The sequence below is a fragment of the Caretta caretta genome, chromosome 9 (assembly GCF_965140235.1).
Source record: "Caretta caretta isolate rCarCar2 chromosome 9, rCarCar1.hap1, whole genome shotgun sequence".
Lineage (NCBI taxonomy): Eukaryota > Metazoa > Chordata > Testudines > Cheloniidae > Caretta > Caretta caretta.
The window spans coordinates 1,526,085-1,538,092 of NC_134214.1; the positions used below are offsets into that span (position 1 = coordinate 1,526,085).

General features: G+C 51.1%; 1 protein-coding gene and 1 long non-coding RNA gene across 5 annotated transcripts in view; one reads left to right on the forward strand and one right to left on the reverse strand.

Annotated features, from left to right (window-relative positions):
• Positions 1-3,337: 3,337 nt before the first annotated feature.
• On the reverse strand, positions 3,338-5,086 carry LOC125642763 (uncharacterized). Its single transcript, XR_007358500.2, has 2 exons — positions 4,772-5,086; positions 3,338-4,649 (listed from the first exon to the last, which is right to left on the reverse strand). It is a non-coding gene; the product is annotated as an uncharacterized LOC125642763 (long non-coding RNA).
• A 936-nt stretch (positions 5,087-6,022) lies between these two features.
• Positions 6,023-12,008, forward strand: part of ATP13A3 (ATPase 13A3) — a 132,281-nt gene continuing 126,295 nt past the window's right edge. For 3 of the 4 annotated variants that reach the window (XM_075132021.1, XM_075132020.1, XM_075132025.1), the window contains exon 1: positions 6,034-6,157. The gene's annotated coding sequence lies outside the window, so the exon portion shown is untranslated. Of the gene's footprint in view, positions 6,158-12,008 lie in introns of all 4 variants that reach the window. The other variant, XM_075132019.1, reaches the window with a different exon arrangement.

The window sequence follows — 12,008 nt, forward strand, 5'->3', positions numbered from 1 at the left end:
CACAGCCCCCTGCCTTACCCTAAAGGCTATCTTACATTAGCCAGTCTGCCTGTGCTCTCTCTCTCCAAGGATAATCATAGAATATCAGGGTTGGAAGGGACCTCAGGAGGTCATCTAGTCCAACCCCCTGCTCAAAGCAGGACTGATCCCCAACTAAATCATCCCAGCCAGGGCTTTGTCAAGCCTGACCTTAAAAACTTCAAAGGAAGGAGATTCCACCAACTCCCTAGGTAACCCATTCCAGTGCTTCACTACCCTCCTAGTGAAAAAGTTTTTCCTAATATCCAATCTAAATCTCCCACACTGCAACTTGAGACCATTACTCCTTGTTCTGTCATCTGCTACCACTGAGAACAGTCTAGAGCCATCCTCTTTTTCATAATGACCAGGGTGTGCCAGCAACTGCAAGTTACCACACAGCTCTTCCAAAGCAAAATACATTTATTCATAGGACAAAAGCATCATAACAGAAACATATATATAAAATCCCTACACAGTTACTTAACATACCAGAAATCAGCCATTTTCCACAACTCACCTTAATTAACCCCCCCCCCCCGCCCCCATGGATTTTAGTTCCTGGAGGAGCTGTGGTATCCCTCCCCATGGGATAAAACACAATCATACATCGTTGGGATTATTAGTACCAAAACCCAACCCCATCCTTCCCCAGAGAATCTGCTAATTCTCCAAGCCAACAGCATGCACTTTGGGTATTACCATGGTACGAATAGCTGAAGACCTCAGGTGGTGGCCTGTTGTTTGTGCCAGATATTGTGCAGACAGGAAGTTGCAGTACAGTCCCTGCTCTACAGAATGTACAATGTGACCTAAGACCTGACACTACAAGTCAGTGTAACAAATACCAGCAGGGAAGGGGAAAGTGGGTAATGCTAAGATCACACTCTTCCATAGGCTGGCTACAGCATAGGCATACTTTGATAGGCCCAAGTAGTTTAAAAGCTTTTTAAAAAAAATGAGTAAATATGAGCAAACCCCATTGGACCTCTCCCCAGCCGCTAGCAATTTCCAATAGGCATCATGGTAGAAACAAGTCTTGTGGACTGGCTTGAGTGGGGAGAAGGTGGTGGCTTTAGAGGAGGGTATTCCATGTGCAAAGGACACCGAGAAAGAAAGCGTGAAGACACAGGCCTGATCTTGTTTATTGTCTATTCTCAGCAGCTCCTGAGAATGGGGAAATCACCTTTTTTTTTAAAGCTATTACGAAGCGTAGCTATTTAAAACTTTGTTCTAGTTAATGGAGTAGTGAATTCCCCCTTCCACTATGACTGCTTATAAAGACATGTGACCTATTAGATATGCCCGTGTTCTAACAGCAATAACTATCAAGACTATTTTAACCTAAGAAGAATTGGGTGTCAGGATAAGGGCGCGGGAGTCAGGGTGATATGAAGGGGCAATGTCTGGCATCTCTGGGTATTCTGTACAATTTACTTTGTTGCTGTGATTATAAGCTGTTCTGGCAAAAAAGCAGTAATAAATCATTTAACAATTCAAGATTTTCCAATGTGGCTTAAGGAGCATTATAATGAGATTTTAAAGACTTGTGTTTTTCAGTTGTACATGACCTCTTTTTTTAAACAATAAAACTGTGATTGTAAATTATTCATTTGCATTTTCACATGGGATATGCCATATTCCTTCATGAATGCAAGTGGCCTGATTACATCTTGACCATCAAATTCCACATTTTCCTAGGCATTTTTCATCTGCACTCACTCCCAGGAGGATGTATGAATTTCCAGTATGTTTCACCCAGCGCCTGATATCATAGAACATTGCTGTTGCCAACCATGGAGCCTGAAAGACACAGCTGATAGAAGGTTCCATTGTTATGGTTATGTGCAAGGGGCTTAGCTCAGGAAAAACAATTGGGGTATTGTGGCCCCACATCTGACCCTCCCCCCTTTTTAGTTATGGAAAAAAGTAGAGTCAGTCATCTCAACAGAACCACTTTTCTCCCCTCCCCCCTTTTCACTGGATCCTGCCAGGACTTCTCTGCTGGTCTCAGGAAGTGCAGGAAGTACGCAGGGATTGGGCAGGTTGTGGAGCAAAAGGGGACAGGAATACACATTGTTGCCTTGCCCCCTGGAGCTTGTATAGAAAAGGCAATACTGCCTTGCAGTATGGGGCTTTTTAAGGAGGGTCCCGTAGGCAGCTGCAGCCAGGGGAGAACCTGGTAGTGCAGTTCCAACAGAGCCACGTTTCCACCGACTGAGACGAGACCATGGCCTCTGGTGCATCCGCAGGCCTGTCTGATTTGGAGGGGGGTCACATGGCCTATTCTACGCAAAGGAGTAAACCCCGCCCCAAGACGGACTGATCAGGCAGGAGCCTGGTCCACTTTTGGATGCCACCAACTAGACTGCAGGGGGCAGACCCCAGAATCTACCCAGAGCCCCGGGATATGCTCAAGCTCATCCGTACAGGATCTGACCCTGGAACAGCAGCTTTCAGTCAGACTCCAGCACCCCTGCTCAGGACAGGAGACACTAACAGGTGTCTGAAACGACTGAATTTTTTTCATATAATTCTATCAGAAGAGGCATGGCAGGATGTGCTCACCTACAGCCTGAAAAAAGTTTGAAAAAGTAACACGTGTATTTTGCTTTACTCTAATTTATGAGTATTTGAGTGTTTACTTGGTATAAAACTTGACAACTTGTTACTGATCTCCTTGGGTGCCGATATAAGTTATGATCTGAGGTGTAATAGGGTCCAGGCCTTACAAATATTCTTAAGGCCAAATGATTTTTCATATTGCAGTACCACCTAGAGGCCCTGAACACATATACAAAAGAGGTGGTCTCTGCCCTCAGAGTTTACAATCTAAGTATGAGACTGTGACATACCAGGGTACAATCCAGACCAGTAGGGTGGGGGTGGAGGTGGTTTGGTAGCCCCTGCCCTTACAATGCCTTGCTGAATTAGCTCCCACCTGGGCCGCTCACAAACAGCCTTTCAGCATGCGTGCCACACCTTGAGTGTCTGTGTGTAACTGCAGTTTGCCAGCCACTCCTGAGTTACATTCTGACTCTCACCAGTCTCGGTTATACTGCAGCGTGACCCCAACACACCCCAAGTATTAGATTTCCCCCCAGAAATGTATGTCCTGTACTGCCCAGTCCTCTCCTGGAAAATACAAGTTACATTAAATCTGTTATTCCCTTTAATAGAATAATATGCACAAAACTTGCCATTCCAAATGGAGTTTCCCAGACACTTCAATTTAAACACACTGGATTAGATAAAACAAGTTTATTAACTTCAAAGAGATTTTACGAGAGTGCATGTAATGAGGCATAAAAGTCAGAAATGGTTAGAAGAAAAATAAAGATAAGACGTTTATTAACACATAACTTAAACTATATCACATTCAAGCAAAATTTCTCACCAGATGCTTTCTGCAGTCTGACTCACCCAACCCCATAGGTGAGGGGTCCTTCTCTAGAGTCCAATGCTTTCTTCCTTGGTCACTTCAGGCGCAGTGAATGCGATGGGCAGGGAGAGGGTGGGGGGGGGGCCTTGGGGTGTTTGTCCCTCCATTTTATAGTTTCAGTCCCTCTCCTGAAAAACATTCCCAGCTGGACACCAGGAGACAAAGAATCTATATGGAAGAATGTTCTCTGCTGCTTTTCCCCCTCACCGGTTTGCGCTTTGTTTCCCTTTCTGCTTGATGACTCTGTTTACTGCTTAAATGCAAATTAAGCAGAGTGCACTTTTTTTTGTTTAGGGCAGACCTGTTTGCCAACCTCAGGTTGGACAGGGCTCTGGGATTTAGAACATGCATTGTTAACACCATACAGTGGAATCTTATAACTCACATACAGTGTTGCCACAAACATATTTTACCAAGACAATAATGATCAGAAAATTATGAGTTTTCAAACAATACCTTACAAGGCATACTCTGTACAAAAATTATTACAATAATGTGTGAATACAGGGGTACATTCTGTCAGAGACAAGAGACAACAGGTGGATAAAGGCAGATGGGGGACCACAATAACAATGAAACATCATTTGTCAGCATAAGCAGTGTGTGCAGTGTGCACAGCCCACTGGCAGCCTGACCATTGTCTTACGGCATGCTAGTGCGTTCACCAGGTAAAAGACAACGTTGTGTGTGGGAAAGCTGGAGTTGATATATAGTCTATGAATTACCTTAGGGGAGAGAAAGTACATTTCCGGGAGGAAGAATTTTTATTGTTCTGTAAGACGGACTGGCCAAGATAATTCACAAGTAAGAGAATGCTACATTTAAAGGAACTTGTGAAGGGTATGGTGACAGACAGTGACAAGATTAGGACTGGTCTGTGTAGGGAAAGAGCCAAAAAGAACTTCCTGCATGGAAAGCATATTTAGGAACAATACTAAATTTAAGTAGAGAGACTTGAATCAATTCAGATTATTTACAGACCAGATCCAGATGGGAAAGTGTGTGAATCTACGATCATAATATCCAAACCCCGAGCAAAGGATATTAGAGAGATAGGTGGAACGTGGTCCCACATCTGGTCTATAGGCAAAATTCCACAGCAGATCATCTCTGCCTTTGTAGAGACGAAGGATGGCATCACCAGACCAGGGCAATCGCAGAGACACAGGCCAGGCTCCCCATACAGAGTCTACAAGGAAAAGAAAAGCAGAGGTCACCGAGCATCCGATGTATGTTCCAAGCGAGGAAAGGGAACGAGAGGCAGAAAAATCACAGTAAAGTTGGGTGTGGGTGGGGTGAGAGAAAAAAAACCTTAGTGCAGGGGAAGATTCACCAAGCAGAAACTCCACAACACTACAGTGTGGCATGGAGATGGCCAGCCGGAGCCTACACTTTGCTCAGCATGAAGGTGGCAGCTAAAGGAAGAATAGAAAGTCACAAGAACCCAGTTTTGTACCAGTGTCTCCCAGGGACAAAGAAGTGTGACAGCTCTGAAGGCTTTTCCTTGCAGTCTGAAAAGATTCTATCATCCCCAAGTGGGGGCAAAGCAGAACAGTCAAGGTCAAAATATTATATGTAGAACAGTCAAGGACGATACTCTTCCTGCTCTTTATGCTATGCCGCCCCCAAACGCCCCCTCCCCCATCCCAGACCTCCCCGTGCCGCCCCCCAACACCCCCTCCTCGATCCCAGACCCCCCCGTGCCGCCCCCAACGCCCCCTCCCCGATCCCAGACCCCCCCATGCCACCCCCCAACACCCCCTCCCCGATCCCAGACCCCCCGTGCCACCCCTACAGCCCCCTCCCCGATCCCAGACCCCCCCGTGCCACCCCCCCAACGCCCCCCTCCCCGATCCCAGACCCCCCCGTGCCGCCCCTCAATGCCCCCCTCCCCGATCCCAGACCCCCCCATGCCGCCCCCCAACGGCCCCCTCCCCGATCCCAGACCCCCCCGTGCCAGCCCCCCAACGCCCCCCTCCCCGATCCCAGACCCCCCCCGTGCCGCCCCTCAACGCCCCCCTCCCCGATCCCAGACCCCCCCATGCCGCCCCCCAACGGCCCCCTCCCCGATCCCAGACCCCCCCGTGCCACCCCCCCAACGCCCCCCTCCCCGATCCCAGACCCCCCGTGCCACCCCCCCAACGCCCCCCTCCCCGATCCCAGACCCCCCCGTGCCGCCCCCCAACGGCCCCCTCCCCCATCCCAGACCCCCCGTGCCGCCCCCCAACGCCCCCTCCCCGATCCCAGACCCCCCCGTGCCGCCCCCCAACGGCCCCCTCCCCCATCCCAGACCCCCCCGTGCCGCCCCCCAACACCCCCTCCCCGATCCCAGACCCCCCCGTGCCGCCCCCCAACGGCCCCCTCCCCCATCCCAGACCCCCGTGCCGCCCCCCAACGCCCCCTCTCCGATCCCAGACCCCCCCGTGCCGCCCCCCAACGCCCCCGTTCCGCCCCCTCCCCCACCCCAGACCCCCCCGTGCCGCCCCCCAACGCCCCCTCGGAGCCCCGCGCGGGGGGCGGGGGGTGTTTCCGGCACCTCCCCCCGCGGGTAACGGGCTGACGTCACGTCCTGCCCCCCCCGCCCGCTCCGGTGCGCGGAGCCGGTTGGAAGCGGTTCCCGCCCGCGCGCTGCACAGGAGCCGGCCCGCGCGCGCCGCCGCGGCCATGGGGCTGAGCTAGGGGCCGCCGCGCCGCCGGGTGAGTCTGCGGGGGCGCGCGCGGGGAGCACGTGCGGGGCGGGTGGAGCCTCGCGCCCGCCCCCGGCCCCGGCCCGGCCCCGCGCGGCTGGGTGGGTGGCTTCGCGGGCCGCCTCCGGCTCGGGCTCGGGCTCGGGCTCGGGCTCGCCGCCCCCGGGGGCCGGGCCTGTCCTGTCCTGTCCGCGGGCTCCCGTCCCCAGGCGGGGCCGGCCCCGCGCGGCCTGTCAGCGCCCCGGCGCGGGAACACCGAGCCTCGGGCCCCGCCGGGGTCCGGCCCCCTCGCCCCTGCCCCGCCGGGGTCCGGCCCCCTCGCCCCGCGGCCGCCCCTCGCCTCTTCCCCGCCGGGGTCCGGCCCCCTCGCCCCGCGGCCGCCCCTCGCCCCTGCCCCGCCGGGGTCCGGCCCCCTCGCCCCGCGGCCGCCCCTCGCCTCTGCCCCGCCGGGGTCCGGCCCCCTCGCCCCGCGGCCGCCCCTCGCCCCTGCCCCGCGGCCGCCCCTCGCCCCTGCCCCGCCGGGGTCCGGCCCCCTCGCCCCGCGGCCGCCCCTCGCCTCTTCCCCGCCGGGGTCCGGCCCCCTCGCCCCGCGGCCGCCCCTCGCCCCTGCCCCGCCGGGGTCCGGCCCCCTCGCCCCGCGGCCGCCCCTCGCCTCTGCCCCGCCGGGGTCCGGCCCCCTCGCCCCGCGGCCGCCCCTCGCCCCTGCCCCGCGGCCGCCCCTCGCCCCTGCCCCGCCGGGGTCCGGCCCCCTCGCCCCGCGGCCGCCCCTCGTCTCTGCCCCGCGGCCGCCCCTCGCCTCTGCCCCGCCGGGGTCCGGCCCCCGCGGCCGCCCCTCGCCTCTTCCCCGCCGGGGTCCGGCCCCCTCGCCCCGCGGCCGCCCCTCGTCTCTGCCCCGCGGCCGCCCCTCGCCTCTTCCCCGCCGGGGTCCGGCCCCCTCGCCCCGCGGCCGCCCCTCGTCTCTGCCCCGCGGCTGCCCCTCGCCTCTTCCCCGCCGGGGTCCGGCCCCCGCGGCCGCCCCTCGCCTCTTCCCCGCCGGGGTCCGGCCCCCTCGCCCCGCGGCCGCCCCTCGTCTCTGCCCCGCGGCTGCCCCTCGCCTCTTCCCCGCCGGGGTCCGGCCCCCGCGGCCGCCCCTCGCCTCTTCCCCGCCGGGGTCCGGCCCCCGCGGCCGCCGCCAGACGCTGGGCGAAGCTCGTTGACTCGAGCCTGAAGAGCTGTCCCGGCTGCGGCTCCCGGCCCCTCACCTCGGGGGTTTCTTGCTCCCTGCCTGCCCCGCCCCGACTCTGAGTTTCGGGATCCTCTGTCCCGCCCTCGGCGTGTCCACACGGCCTGTGGGCCGGGGCTGCGGCGGCGCTGCGCCCTGCCCGAGCAGACCAGCCCTGCGGCCGGGGCGAGCTCTCCCGGCCATGAAAAATAACCAGCCCTTGTCGGGCTCCCGGGCCAGGGGCGCGGCTCCCTCCCGGCCCTCGAGCGCTCTGCCTGCTGGCGCCTCTCAGCACGAAAACTTCTGTCACTCGCGGGCTTTTCCACACCCCTGAAAGACTACAGTTTCAGCTTCAGTCACGGATGTAGAGCAGTCCTAGGCTATGTTGATACAAAGTGTTCTGGTATCAATTTAAGAGGGTCCACTTGGGGGCTACACTGATTTAATTAAAACAGGTTTTTTGTTCAAACTGAGTACCGTTTTTGTGGGTAGTCAAGACCTGAAGTGCTTACATAGTCTCCCTCATCCTGAAGGATCACAAACCATTTTATAACTGCTGCATGTTCCACTTCTGGGCTGAAACATGTCTTTGATAACCGTACACAGTAACACCTCACCACAATTTAGGACGGGCAGTGAAGAAAACGATGTCCATTTGAAACTTCCTGGGAATTTCAGGTAGGCAGAATGTCATTAGCTAAAGTGAGATTTAGCCAGGGCTTTAGTTGCTTATGCTCTTTTGCATAGTGTCAGCTGTAGCTCACGAAAGTTCATGCTCAAATAAATTGGTTAGTCTCTAAGGTGCCACAAGTCCTCCTTTTCTTTTTGCGGATACAGACTAACACGGCTGTTACTCTGAAAACTGTTGTTTTAGTGACCACAGGGGTCAAGACTTTGCTTTTACGTCTCATTCCAAAAGCATCTCGCTGCAAATCTGGCACTTCTAACCACACAGTACTCCTAACATCAAGCACAGACACTAATTCAGAGGGAAGAACACCACTTCCTGCAGCCCCTTCCATTTTCCCCATCCAAGGACTGCTGAAGAAGCTTGACCATGCTTTTTGAGGGCTGATAAAATCAGAACTGGAGGTGGTATTCAGCAGCAAAACCCTGAGGAAAACTGCTCTGATAGTTTGTGCTCCTGTGAAGTGCTTTTCAGAATCAACAAATTCAATCAAAAGTACGAAATAGCTACATGAGAAACACAAATTTGAAGAATGCAGGCTTCAGTAACACCTTGGTCTTTCAGCAGCTTGACACAGCTGTTAATAAATGTAAAATGTTTTCAGTTTCGCCAGTGTCATGAGTTCAACTACATCTATTAATTATTAAATGACTGCACTCTTAACTAGGGTGGCCAGATGCCCTGATTTTATAGGGACAGTCCTGATATTCGGGGCTTTTTCTTATATAGGTGCCTATTACCCCCCACCCCCTGTCCTGATTTTTCACACTTGCTATCTGGTCACCCTATTTGTAACCCCAGATATAACCTGCATTAGTGTCTGGCTCACTCCTTGTAGGATAACTAGTATTCTCATTAACAAATCCCTTGAATTTTCCTCCTTGATAAAACCTCCCCTTTACGTATAACTGCAGCAGTACTGCCGCTTTCCTATGACATCGGGGACATTCTTACAGCTCAGTAAACCTGCAGTTTATTCCTAGGCAACTGTGAGCTGATAACTTTTGCAAGAAATGTATTCCATGTAAGGAACCTTCACATGTGTGTCAGTTCTGATAGGGTATGGTTCAGCTGAGTTTAAGAACTTAAAAATTCACCTGATGTTCAGGTTTTCCAGTTGTATTTAGACCTTTCATTATTTTCTTGTATGTTTTCAAATTTATTTAAAAGCATCTGTCCCAACTGGCTCCTAGTAGTTATGTAATTGAAGTAGATAATCATGGATGATAATTCCAAACTATAATGACTTAAATTTAACAGACTAAATCCCGTTAGCAACAACACAGCAAAATAATCTCTCTCAAACATCCACCCTCTATCCCTCAACCCATCTCTTTGGCGAAGGCCTGGGAATGAGCTTGATGTGAGTGTTGCAGCATCTTCTGAAGGTCAATAAATCAACGTTTTGTCAGACCGTGGAGGAGATCATGTTCAAGCATTGAGGACCCTCCAAGGGAAATGCCCAGCCACCAGCACTTCAAACAACCTCTGCTATTTGGAGTTGTTGCAGTATATCACAGGGCAGAGAGAGGCATTAGCTAGGTTCCAAACTATTTAGGGTTTTATGTATCTAAACTAACAATCTAAACTCCATCAGAAAACTAATTGGAAGCTAGTGGACTCATGGAGCACTCAGTGTGCTCTCACTGTGGATGGCCACTGGGCAGGCATGCCACTGCATTCTGCACTAAAGTGTGCCAAACATCCATACAGCAGAAGCTTAAGATGTTTGTATCTGAATAGTTCTCTCATCTTTTCCATTTTATTTTTCAGAACAAATGGCAAATCTTACTCTGAATTCTTGGATAGTATCTTCAGCAACTGAGACAAAATTGTCTTCTATTTTAACTCCTTCAATCCACTCATTTGCTTCTTTCCCTTCCTTCTCTGTAGTTATGTTTGGTAATCACGAGTCAATCACATATCTGGATTATGGATCAACAACTTTCACATTTACTACCTTTATAGTCTGAAACAACCACCAAGTGAATTCAGCATTGTGAAAACTGAAAAACAAGATGAGCTAGGTAGCTTTGCACAGAACCATATTATCAGATACCCTGTTCAACTTCCAGAAGTTCCCAAATTCTAGAAAGCCAAGGCCCCTCACAAGTTACAGCTTTACCTACTGCATCCCCCCACTCCACATGAACATTCAGTGATAGTTGGTTAACCCACTAGGCATGCCTTTGTCATCAGTAATGACTCCATCCATTTCCTCTTCTCTTCTGGGCTTCTATCTACACAGTTCTAAATCTTTTGTTTCCTCATAAGCAAAAACAGGATCTTGATGTTTTATCACTTCCCTTTTAAGTTCTTAGACTAGTTAGTTTTTATTAATAAATTAGGTTCTAATTTTTGTTTCTATTAAAAATAAAAAGATTTCCAATATATAGTCATGTAATTACTTCAGAATGTCACAGAAGTACTAACAATGAAAAAAGCAATAACATCCCCTGAAAAAATCCACTGTGCTGGGTTTTTAACAACATTGCTACACCTAATAATAAGTTCTATGCTTAGTGATTGTAGGATCAGATCATCTGATCATAGTTATCCAAGTCTAATGTTTTAATTGTTTTTCCTTGTGGTTTATTAAAATATTATATCTTGAACACTGAGAAGTCTGGTCCAGTTGTTGCGTAGTTCTAGCAAAAACAGCTGCTAAGGCATCGATCACTTTGTATTGTCAGAGTCGCGTAGTGTTTAGCCTCATAACTTTCTTAGCCCTGGTCTACACTGGGGTAGGGGGGGATCGATCTAAGTTATGCAACTTCAGCTATGTGAATAACTTAACTGAAGTCGATGTACTTTGATCGACTTACCGTGGTGTCCTCACCACAGTGAGTCGACTGCTGCTGCTCTCCCGTCGACTCCACCTCTTGTGGCGATGGAGTCGATGAGAGAGTGCTCGGGGGTTGATTGATCACGTCTAGACCAGACACGATAAATCGATCCCCCCGGATCAGTTGCTGCCTGCCAATCTGGCAGGTAGTGAAGACATACCCTTGGTTTGCCAGTGCAACTGAAACGGTACATTTCAACTATTATTGTAATCCCCCTGTTTTTATTGCAGGGGACTCAGCTGCTGGATCTAGTCTGCACTGAATTTTGAGACAGGTTAGCCATGCTTTTCTGTGAACAGCTGCATCTGAAAGCATTGCTGCTTTTCTTCAATTACCTTTTAGAATAAAGTTGACTTTTATAAAACATTGTCCTCTCTATGGTAGATGATGAAATTACTTTTTAACTTGTAAAGAACAGCTGGCCACATCTGTGTTACTTTTTTTTTAGCTTCTTGAAGAGTTAGGTGCTGTAAATTGCAATTACTTATGCTGCTGCTGTTCTGAATGTATGGATCTTTACTCTTTTCTTCACTTTGGGTTTATCTGCACTTGACTTCTTTACCTAGGCTGAGCCCTAAAATAATGCTCAAACTTCTGAAGAAAGGAATAAATGTTTGGGGACTTTTCAGGGTAGTTTACTACCCTGAGTTAATTGGCAATCAGTCCATTTGAGATTTTTTTTTTAAAAAAAGTCTAGTGTAGACATATCCTTCAAGAGCCAAAGAGAGGTATTTCACTTGTGAACTTAATGATATCTGGTTTAACTTCTCATTTTCTGCTGATAATTCTGTAATCAGCTAGGATCATCTCTCCCTTTTCCCCCTGTTCCTTTTGATTGTTAAGGTGGCATGCTTGTGTATAATAGATGTCTAGCATTTTGTACAGTATTGTGCCTGGTCTACACTAGAAAATTAGGTCCGTTTAACTATGTTGGACAAGGGTGTGAAAAATGCGCACCCCAGAGAGGTGAAGTTAAGTTGACCTAAGTCCCCGTGTAGACGGCGCTAGGTTGACAGAAGAACTCTTTCGTTGACCTAGCTACTGCTCCTCGAGGAGGTGGATTACTTACACGGATGAAGAATCCCTCCTGTCGGCAGAGGTAGCGGCTATACTGACTCACTACAGC